Source organism: Pseudophryne corroboree, unplaced genomic scaffold (genome assembly GCF_028390025.1).
Source record: "Pseudophryne corroboree isolate aPseCor3 unplaced genomic scaffold, aPseCor3.hap2 scaffold_403, whole genome shotgun sequence".
Taxonomy (NCBI): domain Eukaryota; kingdom Metazoa; phylum Chordata; class Amphibia; order Anura; family Myobatrachidae; genus Pseudophryne; species Pseudophryne corroboree.
The window spans coordinates 20,669-37,030 of record NW_026970043.1 but is presented as its reverse complement, the minus strand read 5'-3'; the positions used below and the strand labels follow the sequence as shown (position 1 = coordinate 37,030).

Sequence of the window (16,362 nt, the reverse complement as noted above, 5' to 3'; positions counted from 1 at the left end):
AAAGAAATACGCTTGCAGAAAAATCCAATTGAGTGATTAAACAGCTCTTCATTTTCTGGCTTTATTTTTATGCTAACAAATTTGTTCTCTGAAAAGTGTCCACAAAGCCAAGTATCTGATTAACACCTTTGTAGGGATGGTTTTTCACCTATTACTAAATTAAACTTGCTTCATTGGAAAGGCAGCAAGTGATGTCATCCAAGCAGTGGGTCAAAGTTGGCTTCATCCCTCGTCTGCTTATGAAAAGAGAAAAGGGATATGCAGGGCATGGCGGCCTTTTGCGACGCTTGGATGACCCCTAGTTCGCATTAAACACCCCCACCCTCCTTCGGTGTGGGGCTCATGTTGGCCATGCCCCAGCCCCTAAAGCATTCAAGCTGATTTCTTGCAGCAGCTGGGTACTGTAACAGCTCCAGAGCTGCTCTGTAAGGCAAGTAAAAGGGTGTGGGCCCTGCAGCACTACCTGTAGTTTGCATTGTGCATTGGAAGGCACAAAGTAAGCAGACGGGAGGAGAAGTCAGGATAGTGCACAAGGTTATAGAAGGGATGGGCTCAAGAAAAGAGAAGTGGAAACAGACAGCATACTAGGCTGGAGAGAGACCTGAGACAAAGAGATCTGAATTATACGAGAGCCGTCCAGGGGAAACACAAATTATGCAGTCAAGTTTCCCACATTTGGGGAAATCGCAAGGGGCAGCACACCCAGAGTGCAATGGGTGAGCCTTGCCCTGGGAGAAGCACCTTCATGATCATAGTATCTCACCTGGCAGGTTAGTAGGAGTTGGGCTAGAGCTGGGGAGGGTCGCTGCTCGGGCACTACCTTTCAAGTGAAGGAGATCCAACTGAGGCAGCACAAGGGAACTCTCAAAAGAAGAACAAGGCTAGAGGAAGATCTGAGACAAAGAAATCTGACTTTTACCAGAGCTGACTAGAGGAAAGCACAAACACAGTCCACCACTACCACAAATAATGCAGTCGAGTTTCCCACATTTGGGGAAATCACAGGGGTCAGCATACCCAGAATGCAATGAATGAACCTCACCCTGGGAGAACAATCTTCATGACAATAGTATCTCCTATGCAAAATAAGTATGATTTGGGATAGGGCTGGGGAGGGCCGTTGCTCAGGCACATCTCTGTCAAGTAAAGGAGATTCAACTGAGGCAGCACAAGGGAACTCTCATCTGGGGACAACAACTGCAGGGAGAACACATATTTTCAGATGAACATGGGGTGGCAGAAGGCTGCCTAATACTGAAGCACCCCCAAACAACAAACCAAATGCAACAACTAGTGCAAGCATTCCTGGGGGATGGCCTGCAGCAGATGGATTTGAATATGGTGATGTCATCCAAGCAGTGGGTCAAAGTTGGCTTCAACCCTCGTCTGCATATGAAAAGAGAAAAGGAGCGTGCAGGGCATGGAGGCCTTTTGTGGTGCTTGGATGACCCCTAGTTCACATTAAGCACCCCCACCCTCCTTCGGTGTGGGGCTCATGTTGGCCATTCCCCAGCCCCTGAAGCATTCAAGCTGATTTCTTGCAGCAGCTGGGCACTGTAACAGCTCCAGAGCTGCTCTGTAAAGCAAGTAAAAGGGTGTGGGCCCTGCAGCACTACCCGTAGTTTGCATTGTGCATTGGGAGGCACAAAGTAAGCAGACGGGAGGAGAAGTCAGGATAGTGCACAAGGGTATAGAAGGGAGGGGCTCAAGAAAAAAGAAGTGGAACCAGACAGCAAACTAGGCTGGAGAGAGACCTGAGACAAAGAGATCTGAATTACATGAGAGCCGACCAGGGAAAACTCAAATTATGCAGTCAAGTTTCCCACATTTCGGGAAATCGCAGGGGCAGCACACCCAGAGTGCAATGGGTGAGCCTTGCCCTGGGAGAAGCAACTTCATGATCATAGTATCTCACCTGGCAGGCAAGTAGGAGTTGGGCTAGAGCTGGGGAGGGTCGCTGCTCGGGCACCCCCCTGTCAAGTGAAGGAGATCCAACTGAGGCAGCACAAGGGAACTCTCGAAAGAAGACAAAGGCTAGAGGAAGATCTGAGACAAAGAAATCTGACTTTTACCAGAGCTGACCAGAGGAAAGCACAAACACAGTCCCCCACTACCACAAATAATGCAGTCGAGTTTCCCACATTTGGGGAAATCACAGGGGTCAGCATACCCAGAATGCAATGAATGAACCTAACCCTGGGAGAACAATCTTCATGACCATGGTATCTCCTATGCAAAATAAGTATGATTTGGGATAGGGCTGGGGAGGGCCGTTGCTCAGGCACATCTCTGTCAAGTAAGTTGCATTTGATTTGTTGTTTGGGGGTGCTTCAGTATTAGGCAGCCTTCTGCCCTACCATGTTCATCTGAAAATATGTGTTCTCCCTGCAGTTGTTGTCCCCAGATGAGAGTTCCCTTGTGCTGCCTCAGTTGAATCTCCTTTTGGAGAAGACCTCAATAAGATTGTAGCTGATCTGGCTACTGCTAAAACAGCTTGCCTACCTAGTATGACTCCTACCACGCAGAAGGCTAAAAGTACTTTTCTTGGCCCTTTCATCCTCCAGGTAAAGCGTACCCAAGGTCAGGCATACCCAAAGCAAGCTCATGTTTCCAGACCTGCCAAGCCCAGACTGAAGCAATCCTGGGCTGCCCATCAGCCTGCTTCCAAAACGGACAAGCCTGCCGCATGACGGTGCAGGCCTCCCTCTGGGGGATCCCAGGGTGGGGGGCCCGACTTCTAGGTTTGGCAAAGAAAGGTATAATTCTAAGCTAGAGAATTCTGTTTGGAGCTCACCTTGTACTTTGTGAAGAAATAATCAGCATTGTGGCTGAGCAGATACATGTAGTGTGTGGCTGCAAACTGCATGGATCTGCTGCGTTGTAATGCTGATTCTTTTTTTTTGCAAAGTACCAATAGCTTCATATAATGTTCACAATTTTTATGCAGGATCAAATAGCTCAATAGGTAGGGTGTTTGATTAGAATTCAACAGGTTATAGGTTTGAATCCTGGGTATGGTAGTTTGAGATGTGTTATTTAATAAAGTATGTTGTTCTGACTGCCGGCATCCTATCACCTGGGATATCATACTAAATAAATGGAGTTGATCAAATTTATTTTTTTTTAACTAGGGACAATTTCCAGATACTTCTCTTTATAACTGAGATTGCCCCCTGGAACTTCACATCAGTTGACAACTATGCATGAGTGGGCAGTGCTTGCCCTGGATCTGTCCACCCATTTATGTGCCGCCATAAAATAAAGCATGACTAACAGTTATCCTGGGCGTACACTACACAATTATCTGTCAGGCTATCTATCCAGTCTGGATGGATGGAATGAAAATCTGGTAATGTATAGGAGCAAATGTCAATTAACCATTTGCTCCCAAACACTAGAAAAGTGGTCAAAAATGGTCATTACACAAATTGGTTAAACCCAAAATTTAACCAATTTGTTTAGGGGACCATTTTTGTCCATTTTTTAGTGTTTGAGAGTAAATCGTTGATGGTCATTTGCTCACATAGATAACCGGATTTCTATTCCAACCAGCCAGTGTTGGAGAGATGGTCTGCCAGATTACATAATGCATACCAGAGCCATAACTAGACTTTTTGGTGCCCTGTGACAGAGAATTATATGCCCTCCCCCCCATTTTTGCAATATGGACAAAAGGCGCATGCCTTGTGGGGAAGGGGCATAACAAGATTGGTCTCAGAGAAAGCACATGAGATATGAAGATATATCTAGTATACTTGACACTCAATGGTTTGTGGTATTGCAGGGGTGCCCTCCTTAAATGCATATACAGTCACACATGGCATGTTTCTGTAAATGGCATATCAGCAGTCAGCACTAACTGGTGACATGCCATTTGTACAAGTAAGCCATGTGTGACTAATATATAAACATACTTTATTAAATAACACCTCAAACTATCATACCCAGGATTCAAACCTATAACCTGTTAAATTCTAATCAAACACCCTACCCATTGAGCTACTTGATCCTGCATCTATTCTAACCTCCAAAAACAGATTCAGTTGCATTTTCCAGCGTGTTTTGTTTGCGCCTTTGCAAATGTCTTACATCGACAAACTTATTTAGTACTATTTTGCAAATAGGGTTACATTGTCGCAACATTGTGTTCCCTAATTGCTTGATTTTTTAAATGCAAAAATTGATAAAGACACCTGATAATTGCTCTGTGGAGTCTTCTTTTGTGTCTACTTCTTATCTACATTTAATTCCCTACCTATAATCAAGGCATTTTTAAATGCTGGGTGCTGCCAGGACGTGAGGCCTACCTAGTCTTTAGATCTGAATTTGAATGTACTTGTGAACTAACTTAATTTCCTACTTCTAAACTCATTCCTAAATTCACTACTTACATTAATCCTGTAGTTGGGCATTTTGAGCCTTCAATTGTGGGCATTGTTTTGTGTCCAGACCAGCAGCTGGTGGTGTGCATTTGCTGGAAAGGCATCGAAGACCTCCGATATGCTGCATCTCCTGATGTGTGTCTGCCTCAAGTGGCTGTCAGCAAATGCATGCTAGACACCCCATTCCAAGCTGATTGTGACATCACGGAACATGCATCATAGAACAGGCATGCTAGAACATGGGTCTTCAACCTGCGACCCTCCAGCTGCTGTGGAACTACATATCCCAGCATGCCCTGCCTCAGTTTTAGCATACCTTAATAGCAAAACTGTGGCAGGGCATGCTGGGATGTGTAGTTTCACAGCAGCTGGAGGGCCACAGGATGAAGACCCATGTGCTAGAACCAAACCGCAGGTACATTGAATGCTAGCAAGCTGAATGTTTAAATCCTTTTTGTTCCGCAGCATTCCAATGCGGAAGATTCCATGGAACCAGAGATTATTCCATTGAGAAGGACATGCTGCCTGGATGACTGTACTGTGCAAATTAAATCACGGAGCCAGTTGGCTTGTGGGTGGCTCTGGTGACTGGGTGGTTGGGTGGGCGGTGTGTCGGAGGTGGAGCACATGCAAATGAATGTGTATCATCCAGCTAGTGAGAGAGAAAACTCATGCAGGAGTGTGCCTGCTTGTCAGTGAGTTATGCACCTTGCCAGACGTCAAATCTACATGGAGCAACTGGAGGGGACAAGAGCAGGTTTGGAAAATATAGACAGAAGAGCATATATGCTGGCGCATTCTCCATGATTGTGTCAGCTTATGTTTTGGTGCACTGCACTTTCCTCCACTAAGTTTTAGCCATTTTGTTTAAACGCAAGTGTAGTTGCTTCTCGCTCTTTTGGCTGTGATATTGTATTGTGGTTGAAGAGTCTGCTGGAGGGATTGTTTTCTTCATTGGCGAGAGACTGAAGATATTCCAGGATGGAAGGCTTGGGAACACTATCCGTTTTTCAGTTGTGGAAGAGTTGAAAGACCGGATTGGACTACATTCTATAGTAAAGGGTATCTTTGTATTTATTAATCCTCCCTTTATATGTGTCTGTCTTTCAATAAAGCTTTGGGCTTGTGATTCCGTCACCCTCTTACACTCCACACCCATAGCCTTATTAACTATTGTATTGTTTAAATGTATAGTGCAGTTCATGATTTATAGTGTAGGCTGACCTGTACTGTAGTTCTTGAACTGTACTATACCGACAGCATTTGTATTGTGTTTTGGCTGTGCTGCAACACAGTACTTATGTGTGTAATGTTTATGTATGTTTTTTTGCTTCTTTATGTCAATAAAGACTGCTTTTTCAATCCAATATCTGAAAACAATCAATGTTTATCTTTGATGGCAATAGAAGTGGTATGATATTTGCTGCTTTTGAAAGGCAATATCTGATATGTCCCCTATCTGGGAACCATATATTAAATGGCTTTTCAGAAAAGGGAGATGGGAGAAGAGCTTTCAGTACTTGTAGGACCGATGCACATTTCCTATTCTAGCCTCCAAAAACAGATTCAGTTGCATTTTCCAGCGTGTTTTGGATGCGCCTTTGCAAATGTCTTACATCGACAAACTTATTTAGTACTATTTTGCAAATAGGGTTACATTGTTGCAACATTGTGTTCCCTAATTGCTTGATTTTTTAAATGCAACAATTGATAAAAACACCTGATAACTGCTCTGCGGAGTCTTATTTTGTGTCTACTTCTTATCTACATTTAATTCCGTACCTCTAATCAAGGCATTTTTAAATGCTGGCGGCTGCCAGGACGTGAGGCCTACCTAGACTTTAGATCTGAATTTGAATGTACTTGTGAACTAACTTAATTTCCTACTTCTAAATTCATTCCTAAATTCACTACTTACATGAATCCTGTAGTTGGGCATTTTGGGACTTCGATTGTGGGCATTGTTTTGTGTCCAGACCAGCAGCAGGTGGTGTGCATTTGCTGGAAAGGCATCAAAGACCTCCGATATGCTGCATCTCCTGATGTGTGTCTCCCTCAAGTGGCTGTCAGCAAATGCCTGCTAGACACCCCATTCCAAGCTGATTGTGACATCACGGAACATGCATCATAGAACAGGCATGCTAAAACATGGGTCTTCAACCTGCGACCCTCCAGCTGCTGTGGAACTACACATCCCAGCATGCCCTGCCTCAGTTTTAGCATACCTTATAGCAAAACTGTGGCAGGGCGTGCTGGGATGTGTAGTTTCACAGCAGCTGGAGGGCCACAGGATGAAGACCCATGTGCTAGAGCCAAGCCGCAGGTACATTGAATGCTAGCAAGCTGAATATTTAAATCCTTTTTGTTCCGCAGCATTCCAATGCGGAAGATTCCATGGAACCAGAGATCCTTCCATTGAGAAGGACATGCTGCCTGGATGACTACACTGTGCAAATTAAATCACGGAGCCAGTTGGTTTGTGGGTGGCTCTGGTGACTGGGTGGTTGGGTGGGTGGTGTGTCGGAGGTGGAGCACATGCAAATGATTGTGTATCATCCAGCTAGTGAGAGTGAAAACTCATGCAGGAGTGTGCCTGCTTGTCAGTGGGTTATGCACCTTGCCAGACGTTAAATCTACATAGAGCAGCTGGAGGGGACAAGAGCATGTTTGCAAAATATAGATAGAAGAGCATATATGCTGGCGCATTCTCCATGATTGTGTCAGCTTATGTTTTGGTGCACTGCACTTTCCTCCACTAAGTTTTAGCCATTTTTGTTAAGCTCAAGTGTAGTTGCTTCTCGGCCTTTTGGCTGTGATCTTGTATTGTGGTTGAAGGGTCTGCTGGAGGGAGGGATTGCTTTCTTCATTGGCGAAAGACCAAAGATATTCCAGGATGGAAGGCTTGGGAACACTATCTGTTTTTCAGTTGTGGAAGAGCACAGAGGTCGGATTGGACTACATTCTATAGTAAAGGATGTCTTTCTATTTATTAAACCTCCCCTTATATGTGTCAGTCTTTCAATAAAGCTTCGGGCTTGTGATTCCCTCACCCTCTTACACTCCACACCCATAGCCTTATTAACTGTTGTATTATTGTACAGTTTAAATGTATAGTGCAGTTCATGATTTATAGTGTAGGCTGGCCTGTGCTGTAGTTCTTGAACTGTACTATACCATCAGCATTTCTATTGTGTTTTGGCTGTGCCGCAACGCGGTACTTATGTGTGTAATGTTTATGTATGTTTTTTTGCTTCTTTATGTGCATCGGTCCTACAAGTAATGAAAGCTCTTCTCCCATCTCCCTTTTCTGAAAAGCCATTTAATATATGGTTCCCAGATAGGGGACATATCAGATATTGGATTTCAAAAGCATCAAATATCATACCACTTTTATTGCCATCAAAGATAAACATTGATTGTTTTCAGATATTGGCTTGAAAAAGCAGTCTTTATTGACATAAAAAAAAAACATACATAAACATTGCACACATAAATACAGTGTTGCAGCACAGCCAAAACACAATACAAATGCTGACGGTATAGTACAGTTCAAGAACTACAGCACAGGCCAGTCTACACTATAAATCATGAACTGCACTATACATTTAAAGTATACAATAATACAACAGTTAATAAGGCTATGGGTGTGGAGTGTAAGAGGGTGAGGGATTCACAAAACCGAAGCTTTATTGTAACACAGACACATATAAGGGGAGGGTCAATAAATAGAAAGATATCCTTTACTATAGAATGTAGTCCAATCCGACCTCTGTGCTCTTCCACAACTGAAAAACAGATAGTGTTCCCAAGCCTTCCATCCTGGAATATCTTTGGTCTTTCGCCAATGAAGAAAACAATCCCTCCCTCCAGCAGACCCTTCAACCACGATACAAGATCACAGCCAAAAGGCTGAGAAGCAACTACACTTGAGCTTAACAAAAATGGCTAAAACTTAGTGGAGGAAAGTGCAGTGCACCAAAACATAAGCTGACACAATCATGGAGAATGCGCCAGCATATATGCTCTTCTATCTATATTTTGCAAACCTGCTCTTGTCCCCTCCAGCTGCTCTAAGTAGATTTAACGTCTGGCAAGGTGCATAACCCACTGACAAGCAGGCACACTCCTGCATGAGTTTTCTCTCTCACTAGCTGGATGATACACAATCATTTGCATGCGCTCCACTTCCGACACACCACCCACCCAACCACCCAGTCACCAGAGCCACCCACAAGCCAACTGGCTCCGTGATTTAATTTGCACAGTGTAGTCATCCAGGCAGCATGTCCTTCTCAATGGAAGGATCTCTGGTTCCATGGAATCTTCCGCATTGGAATGCTGCGGAACAAAAAGGCTTTAAATATTCAGCTTGCTAGCATTCAATGTACCTGCGGCTTGGCTCTAGCACATGGGTCTTCATCCTGTGGCCCTCCAGCTGCTGTGAAACTACACATCCCAGCATGCCCTGCCACAGTTTTGCTATTAAGGTATGCTAAAACTGAGGCAGGGCATGCTGGGATGTGTAGTTCCACAGCAGCTGGAGGGTCGCAGGTTGAAGACCCATGTTTTAGCATGCCTGTTCTATGATGCATGTTCCTTGATGTCACAATCAGCTTGGAATGGGGTGTCTAGCAGGCATTTGCTGACAGCCACTTGAGGGAGACACACATCAGGAGATGCAGCATATCGGAGGTCTTCGATGCCTTTCCAGCAAATGCACACCACCTGCTGCTGGTCTGGACACAAAACAATGCCCACAATCGAAGTCCCAAAATGCCCAACTACAGGATTCATGTAAGTAGTGAATTTAGGAATGAATTTAGAAGTAGGAAATTAAGTTAGTTCACAAGTACATTCAAATTCAGATCTAAAGACTAAACACAAAACACAAAATAAGACTCCACAGAGCAATTATCAGGTGTCTTTATCAATTGTTGCATTTAAAAAATCAAGCAATTAGGGAGCACAATGTTGCGACAATGTAACCCTATTTGCAAAATAGTACTAAATAAGTTTGTCGATGTAAGACATTTGCAAAGGCGCAAACAAAACACGCTGGAAAATGCAACTGAATCTGTTTTTGGAGGTTAGAAAAGATGCAGGATCAAGTAGCTCCATGGGTAGGGTGTTTGATTAGAATTCAACAGGTTATAGGTTTGAATCCTGGGTATGATAGTTTGAGGTGTTATTTAATAAAGCATGTTTATATATTAGTCACACATGGCTTACTTGTACAAATGGCATGTCACCAGTTAGTGCTGACTGCTGATATGCCATTTGCACTAAAACAAATTAAAATGGTAAAAGTTATTGTACTTTAAGTAAAAATAAAAGCTAAAATATCAAACCCAGTTTTGGATTACTTTAATGAACAAAAAAAAAAATGCATATAGCAAAGGATAGTTTCAATCTGCCTACCTCTGGGTTATGGACCCAGCATGCTTCCATTACAGTACTCTGCTGCACATGTAAGTGCAAGAGATCCTGAAGCACTCACTCATCATGGGAAAGTACCAATGTGTTTCTTCATTGGTTGATGGAAGAAACATCTTACAAAAACTCTCCACATTATTGACTTTTTAAAATGTTTCTAGGAATCGTTCTAGATGAATGCTTATTAGCCTTTGTCAGTATGGACTTTTACAAAGTGTTGCTGTGGCGCAATCAGTTACTGTGTAAGGCTATTAACCAAAAGGTTGGTGGTTCAATCCCACCCAGGGACGTAATTGACCTTGTTATCAGATTTTGGTGATCTTTATGTAGACAAGTGAAAATTTCAAACCCCCTCTTATGGTGTAGGGTACCTGGCCTTCTCTGATGTAATCAGAGTTAGATTTGATTCAGTGATTTTATAAAAACAGCTAGGAAGCACAATTTAGCAGTGGGTTGCAGAGAAAAAGAAATATGCTGGCAAAAAAATCCAATTGAGTGATTAAACAGCTTTTCATTTTCTGGCTTTATTTTTATGCTAACAAATTTGTTCTCTGAAAAGTGTCCACAAAGCCAAGTTTCTGATTAACACATTTGTAGGGATGGTTTTTAACCTATTACTAAATTAAACTTGCTTCATTGGAAAGGCAGCAAGATGCATCCTCATTTCAATATCTACTGAAATAATACAGGTTGACACCAGGAAACATTAACGCCACTGCATCCTTTGTGCTTTCTCATGTGGAAGTCTGTTTAATGTGAAAACAAGGTGATATCTAATTAGCACACAGGTAAGGAATTAAGAAAATATTTATTTAAGGGTGAAGATGTTTCTCACAAAATCGTTGCCCCAATGCATCATTGAAATTCAAGCTGGAAAGATGATTTTAATATATCACTTGTACATTTTGTATTGCTCTTCTGGTGACAATGTAGTTTGTTTTTGTCAATTACCATTTTAATAATCGGGTAAAGAAAATTAAGTGGATTTTTGAAAGAAAACAATACTGTCAATATACTATTAAAACAAATGAAAATGGTAAAAGTTATTGTACTTTAAGTAAAAATAAAAGAGCAAAAATATCAATCCCAGTTTTGGATTACTTTAATTAACAAAAAAAAAACGCATATAGCAGAGGATAGTTTCAATCTGCCTACCTCTGGGCTATGGACCCAGCATGCTTCCATTACAGTACTCTGCTGCACATGTAATTGCAAGAGATCCTGAAGCACTCACTCATCATGGGAAAGTACCAATGTGTTTCTTCATTGGTTGATGGAAGAAACATCTTACAAAAACTCTCCAGATTATTGACTATTTAAAGTTTTTCTAGGAAACGTTCTAGATGAATGCTTATTAGCCTTTGTCAGTATGTACTTTTGCAAAGTGTCGCTGTGGCGCAATCAGTTAGTGTGTACAGCTATTAACCAAAAGGTTGGTGGTTCAATCCCACCCAGGGATGTAATTGACCTTGTTATCAGATTTTGGTGATCTTTAAGTAGACAAGTCAAAATTTCAAAAACCCCTGTTATGGTGTAGGGTACCTGGCCTTCTCTGATGTAATCAGAGTTAGATTTGATTCAGTGATTTTATAAAAACAGCTAGGAAGCACAATTTAGCAGTGGTTTGCAGAGAAAAAGAAATATGCTGGCAAAAAAATCAAATTGAGTGATTAAACAGCTCTTCATTTTCTGGCTTTATTTTTATGCTAACAAATTTGTTCTCTGAAAAGTGTCCACAAAGCCAAGTATCTGATTAACATCTTTGTAGGGATGGTTTTTCACCTATTACTAAATTAAACTTGCTTCATTGGAAAGGCAGCAAGATGCATCCTCATTTCAATATCTACTGAAATAATACAGGTTGACACCAGGAAACATTAACGCCACTGCATCCTTGCTGCTTTCTCATGTGGAAGTCTGTTTAATGTGAAAACAAGGTGATATCTAATTAGCACACAGGTAAGGAATTAAGAAAATCTTTATTTAAGGGTGAAGATGTTTCTCACAAAATCGTTGCCCCAATGCATCATTGAAATTCAAGCTGGAAAGATGATTTTAATATATCACTTGTACATTTTGTATTGCTCTTCTGGTGACAATGTAGTTTGTTTTTGTCAATTACCATTTTAATAATAGGGTAAAGAAAATTAAGTGGATTTTTGAAAGAAAACAATACTGTCAATATACTATTAAAACAAATTAAAATGGTAAAAGTTATTGTACTTTAAGTAAAAATAAAAGAGCAAAAATATCAATCCCAGTTTTGGATTACTTTAATTAACAAAAAAAAATGCATATAGCAGAGGATAGTTTCAATCTGCCTACCTCTGGGTTAAGGGGCCCAGCATGCTTCCATTGCAGTACTCTGCTGCACATGTAAGTGCAAGAGATCCTGAAGCACTCACTCATCATGGGAAAGTACCAATGCGTTTCTTCATTGGTTGATGGAAGAAACATCTTACAAAAACTCTCCAGATTATTGACTTTTTAAAGTTTTCTAGGAAACGTTCTAGATGAATGCTTATTAACCTTTGTCAGTATGTACTTTTGCAAAGTGTCTCGGTGGTGCAATCGGTTAGTGTGTTTGGTTATTAACCAAAGGGTTGGTGGTTCAATCCCACCCAGGGATGTTATTGACCTTGTCATCAGATTTTGGTGATCTTTAAGTAGACAAGTCAAAATTTCAAACCCCCTCTTATGGTGTAGGGTACCTGGCCTTCTCTGATGTAATCAGAGTTAGATTTGATTCAGTGATTTTATAAAAACAGCTAGGAAGCACAATTTAGCAGTGGGTTGCAGAGAAAAAGAAATATGCTGGCAAAAAAATCCAATTGAGTGATTAAACAGCTCTTCATTTTCTGGCTTTATTTTTATGCTAACAAATTTGTTCTCTGAAAAGTGTCCACAAAGCCAAGTTTCTGATTAACACCTTTGTAGGGATGGTTTTTCACCTATTACTAAATTAAACTTGCTTCATTGGAAAGGCAGCAAGATGCATCCTCATTTGAATATCTACTGAAATAATACAGGTTGACACCAGGAAACATTAACGCCACTGCATCCTTGCTGCTTTCTCATGTGGAAGTCTGTTTAATGTGAAAACAAGGTGATATCTAATTAGCACACAGGTAAGGAATTAAGAAAATCTTTATTTAAGGGTGAAGATGTTTCTCACAAAATCGTTGCCCCAATGCATCATTGAAATTCAAGCTGGAAAGATGATTTTAATATATCACTTGTACATTTTGTATTGCTCTTCTGGTGACAATGTAGTTTGTTTTTGTCAATTACCATTTTAATAATAGGGTAAAGAAAATTAAGTGGATTTTTGAAAGAAAACAATACTGTCAATATACTATTAAAACAAATTAAAATGGTAAAAGTTATTGTACTTTAAGTAAAAATAAAAGAGCAAAAATATCAATCCCAGTTTTGGATTACTTTAATTAACAAAAAAAAAATGCATATAGCAGAGGATAGTTTCAATCTGCCTACCTCTGGGTTAAGGGGCCCAGCATGCTTCCATTGCAGTACTCTGCTGCACATGTAAGTGCAAGAGATCCTGAAGCACTCACTCATCATGGGAAAGTACCACTGCGTTTCTTCATTGGTTGATGGAAGAAACATCTTACAAAAACTCTCCAGATTATTGACTTTTTAAAGTTTTCTAGGAAACGTTCTAGATGAATGCTTATTAACCTTTGTCAGTATGTACTTTTGCAAAGTGTCTCGGTGGTGCAATCGGTTAGTGTGTTTGGTTATTAACCAAAGGGTTGGTGGTTCAATCCCACCCAGGGATGTTATTGACCTTGTCATCAGATTTTGGTGATCTTTAAGTAGACAAGTCAAAATTTCAAACCCCCTCTTATGGTGTAGGGTACCTGGCCTTCTCTGATGTAATCAGAGTTAGATTTGATTAAGTGATTTTATAAAAGAACAGCTAGGAAGCACAACTTAGCAGTGGGTTGCAGAGAAAAAGAAATACGCTTGCAGAAAAATCCAATTGAGTGATTAAACAGCTCTTCATTTTCTGGCTTTATTTTTATGCTAACTAATTTGTTCTCTGAAAAGTGTCCACAAAGCCAAGTATCTGATTAACACCTTTGTAGGGATGGTTTTTCACCTATTACTAAATTAAACTTGCTTCATTGGAAAGGCAGCAAGTGATGTCATCCAAGCAGTGGGTCAAAGTTGGCTTCAACCCTCGTCTGCTTATGAAAAGAGAAAAGGGATATGCAGGGCATGGCGGCCTTTTGCGACGCTTGGATGACCCCTAGTTTGCATTAAACACCCCCACCCTCCTTCGGTGTGGGGCTCATGTTGGCCATGCCCCAGCCCCTGAAGCATTCAAGCTGATTTCTTGCAGCAGCTGGGTACTGTAACAGCTCCAGAGCTGCTCTGTAAGGCAAGTAAAAGGGTGTGGGCCCTGCAGCACTACCTGTAGTTTGCATTGTGCATTGGAAGGCACAAAGTAAGCAGACGGGAGGAGAAGTCAGGATAGTGCACAAGGTTATAGAAGGGAGGGGCTCAAGAAAAGAGAAGTGGAAACAGACAGCATACTAGGCTGGAGAGAGACCTGAGACAAAGAGATCTGAATTATACGAGAGCCGTCCAGGGGAAACACAAATTATGCAGTCAAGTTTCCCACATTTGGGGAAATCGCAAGGGGCAGCACACCCAGAGTGCAATGGGTGAGCCTTGCCCTGGGAGAAGCACCTTCATGATCATAGTATCTCACCTGGCAGGTTAGTAGGAGTTGGGCTAGAGCTGGGGAGGGTCGCTGCTCGGGCACTACCTTTCAAGTGAAGGAGATCCAACTGAGGCAGCACAAGGGAACTCTCAAAAGAAGAACAAGGCTAGAGGAAGATCTGAGACAAAGAAATCTGACTTTACCAGAGCTGACCAGAGGAAAGCACAAACACAGTCCACCACTACCACAAATAATGCAGTCGAGTTTCCCACATTTGGGGAAATCACAGGGGTCAGCATACCCAGAATGCAATGAATGAACCTCACCCTGGGAAAACAATCTTCATGACAATAGTATCTCCTATGCAAAATAAGTATGATTTGGGATAGGGCTGGGGAGGGCCGCTGCTCAGGCACATCTCTGTCAAGTAAAGGAGATTCAACTGAGGCAGCACAAGGGAACTCTCATCTGGGGACAACAACTGCAGGGAGAACACATATTTTCAGATGAACATGGGGTGGCAGAAGGCTGCCTAATACTGAAGCACCCCCAAACAACAAACCAAATGCAACAACTAGTGCAAGCATTCCTGGGGGATGGCCTGCAGCAGATGGATTTGAATATGGTGATGTCATCCAAGCAGTGGGTCAAAGTTGGCTTCAACCCTTGTCTGCATATGAAAAGAGAAAAGGAGCGTGCAGGGCATGGAGGCCTTTTGTGGTGCTTGGATGACCCCTAGTTCGCATTAAGCACCCCCACCCTCCTTCGGTGTGGGGCTCATGTTGGCCATTCCCCAGCCCCTGAAGCATTCAAGCTGATTTCTTGCAGCAGCTGGGCACTGTAACAGCTCCAGAGCTGCTCTGTAAAGCAAGTAAAAGGGTGTGGGCCCTGCAGCACTACCCGTAGTTTGCATTGTGCATTGGGAGGCACAAAGTAAGCAGACGGGAGGAGAAGTCAGGATAGTGCACAAGGGTATAGAAGGGAGGGGCTCAAGAAAAAAGAAGTGGAACCAGACAGCAAACTAGGCTGGAGAGAGACCTGAGACAAAGAGATCTGAATTACATGAGAGCCGACCAGGGAAAACTCAAATTATGCAGTCAAGTTTCCCACATTTGGGGAAATCGCAGGGGCAGCACACCCAGAGTGCAATGGGTGAGCCTTGCCCTGGGAGAAGCAACTTCATGATCATAGTATCTCACCTGGCAGGTAAGTAGGAGTTGGGCTAGAGCTGGGGAGGGTCGCTGCTCGGGCACCCCCCTGTCAAGTGAAGGAGATCCAACTGAGGCAGCACAAGGGAACTCTCGAAAGAAGAACAAGGCTAGAGGAAGATCTGAGACAAAGAAATCTGAATTTTACCAGAGCTGACCAGAGGAAAGCACAAATACAGTCCCCCACTACCACAAATAATGCAGTCGAGTTTCCCACATTTGGGGAAATCACAGGGGTCAGCATACCCAGAATGCAATGAATGAACCTAACCCTGGGAGAACAATCTTCATGACCATGGTATCTCCTATGCAAAATAAGTATGATTTGGGATAGGGCTGGGGAGGGCCGTTGCTCAGGCACATCTCTGTCAAGTAAGTTGCATTTGATTTGTTGTTTGGGGGTGCTTCAGTATTAGGCAGCCTTCTGCCCTACCATGTTCATCTGAAAATATGTGTTCTCCCTGCAGTTGTTGTCCCCAGATGAGAGTTCCCTTGTGCTGCCTCAGTTGAATCTCCTTTTGGAGAAGACCTCAATAAGATTGTAGCTGATCTGGCTACTGCTAAAACAGCTTGCCTACCTAGTATGACTCCTACCACGCAGAAGGCTAAAAGTACTTTTCTTGGCCCTTTCATCCTCCAGGTAAAGCGT

At 42.3% G+C, this 16,362-nt stretch overlaps 8 non-coding genes across 8 annotated transcripts; all 8 read right to left on the bottom strand.

Moving 5' to 3' along the window:
* Window positions 1–614: 614 nt before the first annotated feature.
* LOC135024055 (U1 spliceosomal RNA) lies at window positions 615–778 on the bottom strand. The gene has a single exon (XR_010220927.1). It is a non-coding gene; the product is annotated as a U1 spliceosomal RNA (small nuclear RNA).
* A 151-nt stretch (window positions 779–929) lies between these two features.
* On the bottom strand, window positions 930–1,093 carry LOC135023984 (U1 spliceosomal RNA). Its single transcript, XR_010220861.1, has one exon. It is a non-coding gene; the product is annotated as a U1 spliceosomal RNA (small nuclear RNA).
* Window positions 1,094–1,767: 674 nt separating this feature from the next.
* LOC135024177 (U1 spliceosomal RNA) lies at window positions 1,768–1,930 on the bottom strand. Its single transcript, XR_010221027.1, has one exon. It is a non-coding gene; the product is annotated as a U1 spliceosomal RNA (small nuclear RNA).
* A 152-nt stretch (window positions 1,931–2,082) lies between these two features.
* Window positions 2,083–2,246, bottom strand: LOC135023954 (U1 spliceosomal RNA). The gene has a single exon (XR_010220831.1). It is a non-coding gene; the product is annotated as a U1 spliceosomal RNA (small nuclear RNA).
* Window positions 2,247–14,404: 12,158 nt separating this feature from the next.
* Window positions 14,405–14,568, bottom strand: LOC135024054 (U1 spliceosomal RNA). The gene has a single exon (XR_010220926.1). It is a non-coding gene; the product is annotated as a U1 spliceosomal RNA (small nuclear RNA).
* A 150-nt stretch (window positions 14,569–14,718) lies between these two features.
* Window positions 14,719–14,882, bottom strand: LOC135023991 (U1 spliceosomal RNA). Its single transcript, XR_010220867.1, has one exon. It is a non-coding gene; the product is annotated as a U1 spliceosomal RNA (small nuclear RNA).
* Window positions 14,883–15,556: 674 nt separating this feature from the next.
* Window positions 15,557–15,719, bottom strand: LOC135024110 (U1 spliceosomal RNA). Its single transcript, XR_010220977.1, has one exon. It is a non-coding gene; the product is annotated as a U1 spliceosomal RNA (small nuclear RNA).
* Window positions 15,720–15,871: 152 nt separating this feature from the next.
* Window positions 15,872–16,035, bottom strand: LOC135024267 (U1 spliceosomal RNA). Its single transcript, XR_010221111.1, has one exon. It is a non-coding gene; the product is annotated as a U1 spliceosomal RNA (small nuclear RNA).
* Window positions 16,036–16,362: the final 327 nt, after the last annotated feature.